This window comes from Rhinatrema bivittatum, chromosome 9, assembly GCF_901001135.1.
Source record: "Rhinatrema bivittatum chromosome 9, aRhiBiv1.1, whole genome shotgun sequence".
Taxonomy (NCBI): Eukaryota; Metazoa; Chordata; class Amphibia; order Gymnophiona; family Rhinatrematidae; genus Rhinatrema; species Rhinatrema bivittatum.
The window spans coordinates 78,110,934-78,122,945 of NC_042623.1; the positions used below are offsets into that span (position 1 = coordinate 78,110,934).

Below are 12,012 nucleotides of genomic sequence, written 5' to 3' on the forward strand. Positions count from 1 at the left end.
TGGATGGCAGGGATGGTGTGAGAAGCAATGGAAAGGGATCGGTCGGTGAGGGGGTGACAGGGTGAAAAATGGAGCTGGAAGGCCGAGTAGGGAATAAGAGAGGGGATGGAGGGAGGAGAGCAAGTAACGAAGAAGGAACTAGGGCAGCTCAGGGGACAAGAGGCAGAGGTAGATGAGAGTTGGAGAGGGAGGTGAGCACAGACGGTGGAATGGAAATGGGGGCCTAAGGAGTGGGTGAAAGACAGACATGGGATAGAAGGCTGGGGAAGGAGTAAGAGAGGAGGGGATGGGGTGGGAAGGCTAGGGAGTGAGTAGAGTGGGAGATAAATAGTTGGTAGATACATGTAAAAAGAGGGAAATTGAGAACTGGAGGGTGAGTGGAGAAGGTGGGGTTAAAGACAGAAAAAAGGCATTTGAATTTCTGTTTATTGATTGGAATGTTAGCTTTTATAATGTGCACCTCTTCTATCTTCTGGATTCTGCTCAAAACAAGAGGACATTTATTTTTGTTTCTATTTCTCCAGTGTTGCACTCATGAGAAGTTTGGTTTCTTGGTTTCCAATTTTTGTCTGCACATTTCTATTTCTAATTTGTGCGTACTTCTTCTGGTTAGGGATACATGTGTTGTTTGAGCATGACCGAGGGTCAGTATTCTGCTAGCATGTAGTTTCTGTGTATTGTGTGCAGTTGTGGATTGATCACCTCATCAAGCATAGATATAGCAAAACTGGAAAATATACAGAAAAGGGCAATAGAAATGAGAAAGATGATAGAATGGCTCCTTTATAAAGTAAGGTTAAACTAGTTAGGGCTGATCAGCTTGGAGAAGAAGGCACTGAGAAGGGATATGTTAGAAGTTTCTAAAATAATAAATGGGTGGAAAATCTATATATAGGAAAACTAGTTATTTACCTTTTCAAATAGCACTAGGACTAGGGGACATTCCATAAAACTAACAAGCAGAAGATTTAAAACAAACTGGAGAAATTATATTTTTTAACTCAATGCATAATAAAGGTATGGAATTTTTTGCCAGAGGATGTGCTCAAGGCATCTAGCATATCAGGGTTTAAAGGCAGTTTGGGCAAGCTCCTGAAGAAAAAGTCCATAAACTATTAGTAGCCAGATGGAATCGGGGGAAAGCCACCACTTCTCAGAATGGCCACTAGATGGCATCATGTATGGTAAAATTGTACTATGCATGTGTAACAGCAACCCGGTATGTGTGTCCTGCATGAGTGGGGCCATAAACTTATTTGTAAATTGTTTGGGGCAGGAACCCTGACTAGCTCTTCTCTGTTGCCCCTTCCCCAGGGTGTGGTTCCTTTGGCTTGGGGGGAAAGGGTTCCTTTCAGGACCCAGCGAAGGGGGTGGTTAACTTCCTTTCTGAAATTCCCTGGGAGAGGGGTAATCTCTAGCCACTGTATGCTGAGTGCCCAAATAAACACACTAGAGACAGAGAATTAGTGTCCAAAATCAAAGTCTTTATTGTTCAAGCACTGATGATGAATGGCACAATAACAAACTGAAGCACCTCAGAATTCTTTTGTTTACTCTCTTACAGTCTCATTCCCTCTATCTATGCAGGACTCACATACCAGGGCCAGGGAAACATCCATCCTCCAGGGCCTTGTTAAGTGGAGTTCCCAGGTGAGCAGGTTCTCTTTAGCTTGGTCAAAAACCCCTTCCAATCTCGTAAAAATGGTAAAGAGTAAATCTTCTTTCTCACTCCCCAGGGTAGTGAAAACACTAGATGGGTGTCCCCAGTGATTTGTGATTTCCCTTTCTCATGGTTAGCAGATCTTCTGGATCTCTTCAGTTCTTGCACAGTTTTTTGTATTTCTTTTCTCTGGATCACTTGCTTCAGACAGGAAGGGCAGTCAAAACTTCCTCCTGGATTTTGAACTCCTGAGGTTGATATTCAAAAGTCATTTAGATGGATAGCTGAAAAGTTATCCATTTAAATATCTACCCAACTATATTCAAAGCCATGTGTGGCTAAATTCTAGCCACATAAGTCAGGGGCATTCCAGGGGCAGTCGGGAGGCATTTCTGCATGGAGCAGAATTTGCCGCATAAGTTATATGGCTTACTCCAATATTTAGTGTTAGCTGCTTAACTTATGTGGCTAGCTCTGAATGCACCATAGGGCTGTCCTAAAGTTGTCTGGATATACTTATCTGGCTAACTTTAAGATAGCCAGGGATATTCAGCAGCATGGCTAAGCTGCTGAATATCCCCGTTAACTTAGCCGGCTAACTTAACCAGGATATTCAGCTGAGTGGCAGTACTGCTCAATATACCCAGCTAACTATATCTGGCTTACTCTAGGACAGACCTATGGCTCCTCCTGGAAATGCCTCCAGCCTGCCCCCAATTTATGTAACTGCATTCTAGCTGCATAGCTTATAAAGTGGCTAGAATGTAACCGCACAATGATGAATATCGTTTTGCCATTTAGACGGATAACTTTTCAGTTATCCGTCTAAATGGCTTTTGAATATCGACCTCTTAGAGTCCACTGAGTGAGTACTGATGCATCTAATGTAGTATATTATGCTAAGACTGTGCAAAAAATGGTCTACTAAGTAGCAGGAGAAATAGTGTCTGAACTGAGTAATAATTGTATTCACTTGGTATATCTTGGAACTATTGCAGTTGAGAGTAGGGAATATTTTGCAAGTTGTTCTCCCAACCAAGAAGCAAGTGTATATAATTGTTGAAGGGCTGGCTCATTGATTCTTTTCTGTTTTTTTGCATCTACTATAAGCTTAGTTATGTAAGTCTACATACCCTAATTTAATCAGTGACTTTCTCTCTATTATATACTCTGACTGCTGGTATCACCAGAAAATTAAACTTATTTGTTGGAACATATCCTTAGAGTGAGTTTCCATTCAATTTTCTACTGTGAGTTGTTGACATAACAATACTATAGCAGTCAGAGGGGGGTCAGAGAGGGGATTCTCATTAAGTGAAGGCCCTATCCAGCTTAGCACATTTCTACTCCTTTACCTCTGCGTCCATGTCCACTACATCATCTGTCTTGACCCAATTTTACTTGAACACTATTGAGAGACTGCTATTCACCTCACTCAGGTGCCAGATCCCCTCACATTTTGTGTACCCAGGTATAACTATATGCATGACCAATGACCATTTTACACACTAGGATAGCTATGGACCTTCTCCACAAATTTTCTTTGGCTTCACCCTGCCAAGGATACTAAATTCACCTTCTTTCTGCAACTATATGGCTAGATTAGCCTTTTGATCCTATACTAGGACATTATAACCAATTTGCATGTAAATACCACTCCAAAACTTCTCCAGAGTTTCTTCTGGCTATAGGTCACCAATTATAAGGGATGTGTTTAATTTATAACAAATGTGCAAATATAATGAATAAAGCCATTTTTTGTTTGTTCTGAATGGAACAAACCAAAAATAGCCGTCTAGAGGACGTGAATGAAGAGTGGGTGGCTCGCGGGAATGACGGCTACTACCTGGAGATAATACCCTTATTCAATAAATATACACACGGTTAATGCGACTCCAACATTGCTCTAAGAGGCCAACATTGCTCTAAGCTTCAACAGCAAGAGAAAATGTGGAAAAAAGGATTTGCATTCACAAAAAAGCGGGGAGTAGCTTACTTGTTACGGCAGTTACTACCCCAAACCAAATAAGCCTGATACTTCACTTTCAATGCATATCCAGCATAGCTCTTGCTTCAACGGCAGGGGAGAAAGACCGATACTTCACGCATATCCAGCACAGCTCTCTGCTTCAACGGCAGGGGAGAAAGACCGATACTTCACGCATATCCAGCATAGCTCTCTGCTTCAACGGCAGGGGGAATGAAGAAAAGTGGATCTATATACAGACAACCAACAAGGACTGAATTACATAGTCTGGGTAAACAAATAAGCATGGGTGTAGCTTGCTTATTGCGGCGGTTACTACCCCTAACTAATTAAGCTAGATATTTCACTTAGATGCGGTTCCAACACTGCTCTCTACATTAATAGTGGGGGTGGAAGGGAAATAGAATCAAAAGGTTACTAAGAGCCAAGAGTAACAGATAAGTATGAGAAAGAAAAAAAGTGTGAAGCTTGCTGGGCAGACTGGATGGGCTGTTTGGTCTTCTCTGCCATCATTTCTATGTTTCTATGTTTCTATGAAAATACCCAAACATTTACTGGTATTTTGTATAAATGGGTTTCAGACCTCAGAGCCAGCACCCAGCCCAGAGGCCTGGTCCCATTGCCAAGGCCTAGGTCTAGCCCCAGGCCCAATATGGGCTAATGGCCCGGAGCCTAGTCTCATTGCCAAGACTAAGCCTTAGGTCTGATATTGGGACCCAGCTCAGAGTCCTGCTCCTATTACCAAGGCCTAGGACCTGGTGCCATGGCCAAGGTCTAAGCCTGACTCCAGAGCCCTGCCTGACCTGGAGGCCTGGTACCATGGCCGATGCCTAGGCTTAAGCCCAACAATGGGGTCTAACCTGGAGGCCTAGTATCAAACCTCCAGATGTCATCTTTTAAGTATGATACTCAAAAAATGATGCCAATTGCTTGGGAGATGTGCCAGAGTGAATCACAGCAGTACCTTCCTCCAGACTGGATGGCATCATTTTTTATATACAGCCATTTAAATGTACAACCTTATATCAAAGTGGAACAATTCACTCTGGAAGAAGGTACTGCAGTGATGTTACTCTGGCACGTCCTCTAATCATCATTTTTTGAAGTTCACAGATATAAAAGGATGTTGGTGAGTCCTGGTCCTAGGCCTCCAGGCCTAGACCTCAGCAAATGGACCAGGCCTCTGGACCAAGTCTCAGCATTGGACCTAGATCTAGGCTAAGCCTAAGTGTCAGAAATGAGACAATTTCTCAGGGCTAGGTGTCAGCATTGGGCTTAAGCCTAGGTCTTGGTGACAGGACCAGGTGTAGGGACTTGGCTCCAGTGTTGGTCCTAGACTAAGTCTTGGCAATGGTAACAGGACTGTGCCAGCCACAAAATCAGACCTAGGTGTAGGCTTTGGCCTTGGCAATAGTACCAGGTCTCCTAGCATAGGACCTAGATCTCAATGATATAACAAGGCCTCAGGGCCAAGCCCAGGCATCAGGCCTAGGCCTTCCTAACAGGACGAGGCTTCTGGGCTGAGCCCTGGTTTCATGATCAGTCCTAGGTCTCAGGGCTGGGTATTGTTGCTGGGACCAAGCATCAATACCGGGACTTGGCCTCAGAACCAGGACCAGATTTTAGCAATAGGGCCTGGCCTTGATGGGTTGAATAAACATGTGGGTAAGATGATCCGGTAGATGTTGTGTATTTGGATGTTCGGAAGGTGTTTGACAAAGTCATTCATGAGAGCTTCTAAGAAAACTAAAAAGTCGTGAGATAGGAGATGATATCTTTTTGATGATTGTAAAGATAGTAGGATTAAATGATCTGTTTCACAATGGAAAAAGGTAAACAGTGGAATGCCTTAGACCAAAGCTTTTTAATAAATTTATAAATGACCTGGAGAGAATACGATGAGCGAAGTGATCAAATTTGCAGATGACACAAAATTATTCAAAGTTGTTAAATCACAAGTGGATTGTGATAAATTACTGGAGGACCTTATGAGACTGGAATATTGGGCATCCATATGGAAGATAGAATATAATATGGAAAATGCAAGATGATGCATATAGGGAAAAATAACTCATGTTGTAGTTAGACAATGTTAGGTTCCATATTAGACGTTACCAACCAGAAAAAAGATCTGGGCATCATAGTTGATATTACATTGAATTCATTGGCTCCGTGCGCTGTGGTGGTCAAAAAATCAAACAGAATGTTAGGAATTATTAGGAAGGGAATAACAAATAAAACAGAAGATGTCATAATGCCTCTGTATTGCTCCATGGTGAGACCACACCTTGAATACTGTGTGCAGTTCTGGTCACCACATCTCAAAAAAGATAAAGTTGCAATAGAGAAAGAATACAGAAGGACGACCAAAATGATAAAGGGGATGGAACGTCTCTCCTATCAGGAAAGGTTAACGAGGTTAGTGCTGTTCAGCTTGGAGAAGATATGACTGAGGAGGGATATAGCAGAGGTTTACAAAATCATGAAAGAACTTGAAAAAGTAAATGTGAATCGGTTATTTACTCTTTTGGATAATACAAAGTAGAGGGCACTTCATGAAGTTAGCAAGTACCACACTTAAAACAAACTGGAGAAAATTATTTTTCACTCAGAGAACAATAAATCTCTGGAATTAATTGCTAGAGGATGTGGTTAAGGCAGTTAGTGTAACTGGGTTTAGAAAAGTTTGGATAAGTTTCTGGAGAAGCCCATGTACTGCTATTAATCAATAGGGAATAGCCAATTCTTGTTGCCGGTATTATTAGCATGGGATCCATTTAATGTTTGAGTACTTGATAGGTTCTTGTGACTTGGATTGGCCACTACTGGAACAGGATGCTGGGTCTGATGGACCCTTGGTGTGACCCAGTATGACATTTTTTATGTTCTTAAGTTTTCTCCTTTCTTCTTTTCTACTTCAACTGACACCATCCGCTGGGAGTTGTGCTGGAGTTATTCTTATGAAACAACATAACAAAACAAATTAAAATACAAACTGAAACTAACAAACCAAAATGGCAAACAAACCAAAATAATGAACCAAACCAAAATGGTTTTCTGTGCACTTTCCTAACAAGTTGTGCAAGAAATGATTTTGACTAATTTATACCCCAAATAAAAGTACCATACAGCATATTTAAAAGTATATTTCTGGTAGAAAGCTTCCGTATTGTCTGCACCCTCACTGGGAACATATAACAAGGCCAAAAGAAAGTAGGTAGGTATATTGAAAGTGCAAGTCAAGTATCTAAAATTCTTGGTGACATAGCTGGAAACAAACTGAATAAAATATAGTCATCACATGAAGTGCCAACTAGTTAGTTAAAAGTTAATTTGCAAAACTGGCCGATGTTGAACTATAATCAGAAGATTTTACAAATGATCTTATCACTAAAGGTACAATTTTAGAATACAGTACAGTACAAAGTACATATACATAAACCAGTGTTCAGGTACAATAGTACATAAGTACAAAACTATACAGGTACATTGGATGATAGGGTGTTTCCATCTCCACAAATATTTTTTAATTGAGGCATATGCAAAACGTGGCACATGAGATGTGATTGCAGGATTAGTACAAAATGTCAACTTTCAATCAGCAAGGTGGGATCAGGGATATGGGAACATTCTGGTATGTGACAAATGTTAAAAGGTTTAAAATCTTGGTAAAGGAAAAATGCAGAATTGGAAGGAGAGAGCAGATGAATAACTAATGGAAACCTTCCTGATGGAGTCTTCAATTTTTCATATGGCAAAGAGAGTCAATATTTTGAATGGAAAATCTATACACTATTGTTATTACACTGTATTTTCTGTATTTTATGGCATGTACCCTTTAAAGAACTGTAATGTTTGTTCTTTAATTTCTTAAAGTAAACCTCATGCTCTGTAACACTATATATGTCATTTATATTAAAAGCAAAGCATTTTTCGCTTTCCCTGTTGTCCCTTTATTTGTGGTAGTCATTCTCTCTAATGTGGTTATTATTGTTTTACTGCATATATTGTGTGCTACACATAATACAGTTAACATAAGTAGCTAGGATCCTCCCATTCTGTTGCCCCTCTATCTCCCTTCACCCCTCACAAAAATAGAGATCAAGCAATTAACACTTTTCACATTGTACCTATTGGATAATGGCAGTTGTAGCTATATTGGTTAACACAATCATCCATAATCTACCTGAGCCAGAGTCTAATCCCTTTCTGACACCTCTTGGCCTGAAAACCAGACTGGTTAGGTGTACCTCCAGGACAGGATTAGGAAACACTGGTGGGCAATAAATCCAAACAGTGGTCTCTGTAGTGCTATCTAACACAATGCATCTAACTACTACATTGAGGAATGTGATGGACTTATAGTCAGGGGTGGGAGGGTGAGTGCTTTTTGATGCTGTCACATATTCTTGACAAAAGTAAATCACATATTAATCATTCCTAAATTATGTTTTTAGGTGGTAGCAAAGGGGAATCTTATCCTACAACAAGAGTATCAGAATGCATAGCTTGCGACTATATGTTGGTGGAATAGGAAAGTTTGGCCAAAACCTTAGTGGGGTTCTTAATTGAGGTTCATGCGTCAGGGAATAAAAGACTTTCTCCAAAGTAAAGGTGGTAACAGCCCAGATTTATATGGTTTTAAGCTCTTTGTTTCCCATGTGTGGAATCCATCTGGTGGTTCACAACTTCACTGACCAGGTCTTCAGCCAGTCTGTGCCTCTTGGAGGAGAAGTCCTTAAACTGTTATTAACCAGATAGACTTGAGAAAAGCCTCTATATATCCCTGGCATTAGCATCATGGAATCTATCTACTGTTTGGGATCCTACCAGGTATTTGGATTGGCTGGACTGGCCACTGTTGGAAACAATATATTGGGCTGGATTGGTCACTATTAGAAACAGTTTGCGGTCTTAATGGATCTTTAATCTGACCTAGTTTGGCAAGTCTTATGCTCACATACATATTCTGTCCAAAGTTCTCTCTGGCCACCTCCTCTCCTCCAGCTTGTCACTTCTTCCTCTCTCTCCTTCTCTATATCTCTCTCCCTTCTATCAATTTATTTATTTATTGCTTTTATATATTGTCAATCTGTAATACAATCTTAACGGTGTACAGGGTAACATAAACATAAAATAATAAGTAACAATATAAAATCCTCACTAACATGAAAATAAAATTAAAAGTTAAAAATAAAAATAAAACATAAAGAGCCAAGTTTTTAAAGTCTTTTTAAAAGCCGTTAGATCTTTCTGCATCCTCAGTTCACATGGTAGTTGATTCCACAGTTTCAGGCCTGCTATGGAAAAAAGCTCTCACCTTGACGTCTGCCTCTCTTACCTCTCTGGCTATCTCTCTCTCTCTCTCTCTCTCTGTCTCTTTTGCAATCTCTCTCTCCTCTGTCTCTCTCCTGTCCCCTATTCACTACTCCAGAACTCCTTCTGTTCCAATAGCTCCATCCCCTGCATCTTGATACCTGCAATGCATCCTGTCAAGTGAGTCTTTTAAATAATGTGTGAGCTTAAAAGTTAACATCTGGGAAGAGAAAGATTCTCATCCTCAATGAGCATGCACTAAATAGTAGATAAAGAAAGCATACCATTCTATTTTGCATGCTCATTAAATCCTAATTTACATTTGTTGCTCTTTCATTTTAGAAGAGCAAATGCACTAATTTTAGCATTTACAAATGAATGTCTTCTGGAATCAATTTAGCATGTACACTAGAATCTTACTCCATAGTACACTATCCTAAGTGCATTATAAATGGCCATTGTGTGCACTCTAAACTTTAATGTACATGTCCTTATGTCCAGTAAGCAGTATAATATTCAGAATAGTCTGTTTTAGTGAGAATGACCTAAAACAAATTAGCTGCCACAAATGCATTCATTATTATCTCTATATTCTGTTTTTCAAAATAGGTTATTGTATCAAAATGCTTAATTTTGCCTTAAATTGAATTTTTACCTTCAGTTTCAATCCACTAAGCCCTTTGTAGCAAGCTACTATAAACTAGGTTCCTGCCCCCACACGTTTATCAGTTGTTGGAGCCTTACAATGTAGGCTGAGCTGCATCTGGATCTAAGTGGTATGTTTTGGACCTGTCAAACAAGTGTTTTCAATCCTGCAGAAACTGTGCTGCAGCCAATGTGAAGGAATATAAAAATATGTAAAAATCCCTGTGTGTTCTCCTGAGAATAACAAATGTTCTGCAATAACCTGCATCTAGCACTCACAGTGATAACAAGTTGGGAAAAGTTTTAGCCTGCCAGTGAACGTCACTACAAAGCCAGCAGAGGAGGAAGCCAGAGGAATGCTGGGAGATCATTTAAGATAGAAAAAGTGCAATTTGGCTAGCTTTGTCTGTGTGTCGGGGGCAGGGATGGCCAGGAGTTGGAGCCAGGAACAAGGAAGAGAGAAGTGCCTCTGGCAGCCCTGCAATCAGTTCTTCTCCTAAAGAGCTAATTATCAAGAGGGAGAGACAGAAGTCTGCACTCAGAGGAAATAGAGAGACAGTCAGTTGTTCTTTCTTCATAGCAAAACTCCATGTAAAATCACAACAAGGGACAGATGAGCCAGGAGCTGAGAGACTGAGAGACTGAAAGACTTCCTTTCCAGAGATATCCAGGCCCAGGAGCACATGGCTGGATTACCCTCCTAAGAGACTGAGCTAAGTAATCTAAACTTTGCACAGAGAGTATCTTAGCAGAAGAGTGAGAACATTTATTTCCTTGCCATTTGTTACAAATTCAGTATCTCATTTAAACTGCTTCAGCCTTTCAGCCAAAATCAAATAAATATAAACCCTTGCTGGCAGGTACTGGGAAAGAAAAACTGGTGGCCTATGGTCTTTCTGTAAAAGACTGAAACCAGGCTGGCTTTCTGCTTAGTATCAAGTAAACCATTTGGGGAAGCTTTCCAGGAGAGAGACCATTAACACATTACAGTGCTCATCAAATTGGTTTATCTTCTAGCCAGCTCCATCATCAAGAGGGATTTCTTCATTTTCTGTTTGAGACAGGGTTCACCCTTTACAAATTGATGACATTGGGGGTGGATCTGTTTCCCTCCCCCCCCCTTTTTTTTTTTTTTAGTTCTCAGGGGTAAAGACAATTTTTGAACGCTGCATACTTTACAGCTGTTCCCCACAACCTTTCTCTATTAGCGTTCCTTTTTTTTTTTTTTTTACTGTCCATATGAGTGTGTTGGTTCCCCTGGCTAACAGGCCATATCCAGTGTTATTTCTGCATTGCTTGATTTAAATAAGAAAACTGCAAGTTTATATTGCACTTCACTACTGTACTTTTCCCATGTAATGTTCTGGTTGGATTTACTGTCTACTTACACAATACCAGTAAAAGAGTTAATTACTGTTTCATTCTGCTGTGATGATTTTATCTGGTCTGTGGTGCCACAAGTGAGAGGTTGTTTGGGAAGGGCACAGAATTGTGGTATCGAGATGACTGGGACCCTCATCCCCCACTCAGGCTACGAACCTGAAGATAAATCATATTAGTAAATAATATACATTTTTCATGTGGTACTCCCCACCCCAAGCATAGGGATAATTCATAGTCCGGACCCAGGGGGAGGGGGGGGAGCCATATCTTTAAAATCAATTTTTCTCTTTCTTGATCAAGATTGCAATTTTAAAAATATAGTAATAGTCCAGGAAATTCCTCTCAAGAACTGTTATATTGAAATGAGGTTTTATGTTTCCACTATTTGACTGTAAATGAATGATGCATGTTTTATGTCTTCCAGAAAGTAAGACAGCAGACTGAATGGACCAATTGGTTTTCATCTACCGTCATTTACTATGTCACTTTGGATATATGAGAACTATGTCAAAGCATATAATATCTCACAGTCAACACCAGTGGCTTGGACATGTCATAAATTTAAAAAAAAAAACCTCTTCTTAATTTCTGCTGAAACGTTTACCTATATAGATACACTGTTTGTATTCCTCTGACCCAGTTTGATTCCATTTTCAGATCAGTGAATATTTGACTCAAAATGTGCTCTAAAAATAAGAATTAGTATTGACCAGATTGAAATATGTGACTGATTTATTTTGAATTATCTGGATTTTATTATGGCTGCTTTGTTTTGATGTAACAATTCACAGATTCAAAGTCTCAGAAAGAGCTAAAGACATTATGGAATTTCAAATTACAGGGAAAGCAATTTTCAGAACCTATTTACTGGAAAAATGGCCTGATTGAATATCCTCCCCTCCCCCTCCCAAAAAAAAGTGCTCCCGTGTTCCATAGCATGTAATCGTTGAGCTGTGGGAAAATGAGATATTCCTGTAAGCATGTTTAGGTCAGAGGAGAAAAACAGCATAGGATTTTCAAA

At 40.1% G+C, this 12,012-nt stretch overlaps 1 long non-coding RNA gene across 1 annotated transcript in view; it reads left to right on the forward strand.

The window, feature by feature from the left end:
- Positions 1 to 11,641, forward strand: part of LOC115098511 — a 143,819-nt gene extending 132,178 nt beyond the window's left edge. The window contains exon 3 of the long non-coding RNA XR_003858539.1: positions 11,416 to 11,641. This is a non-coding gene — a long non-coding RNA (uncharacterized LOC115098511). The remainder of the gene's footprint in view (positions 1 to 11,415) is intronic.
- Positions 11,642 to 12,012: the final 371 nt, after the last annotated feature.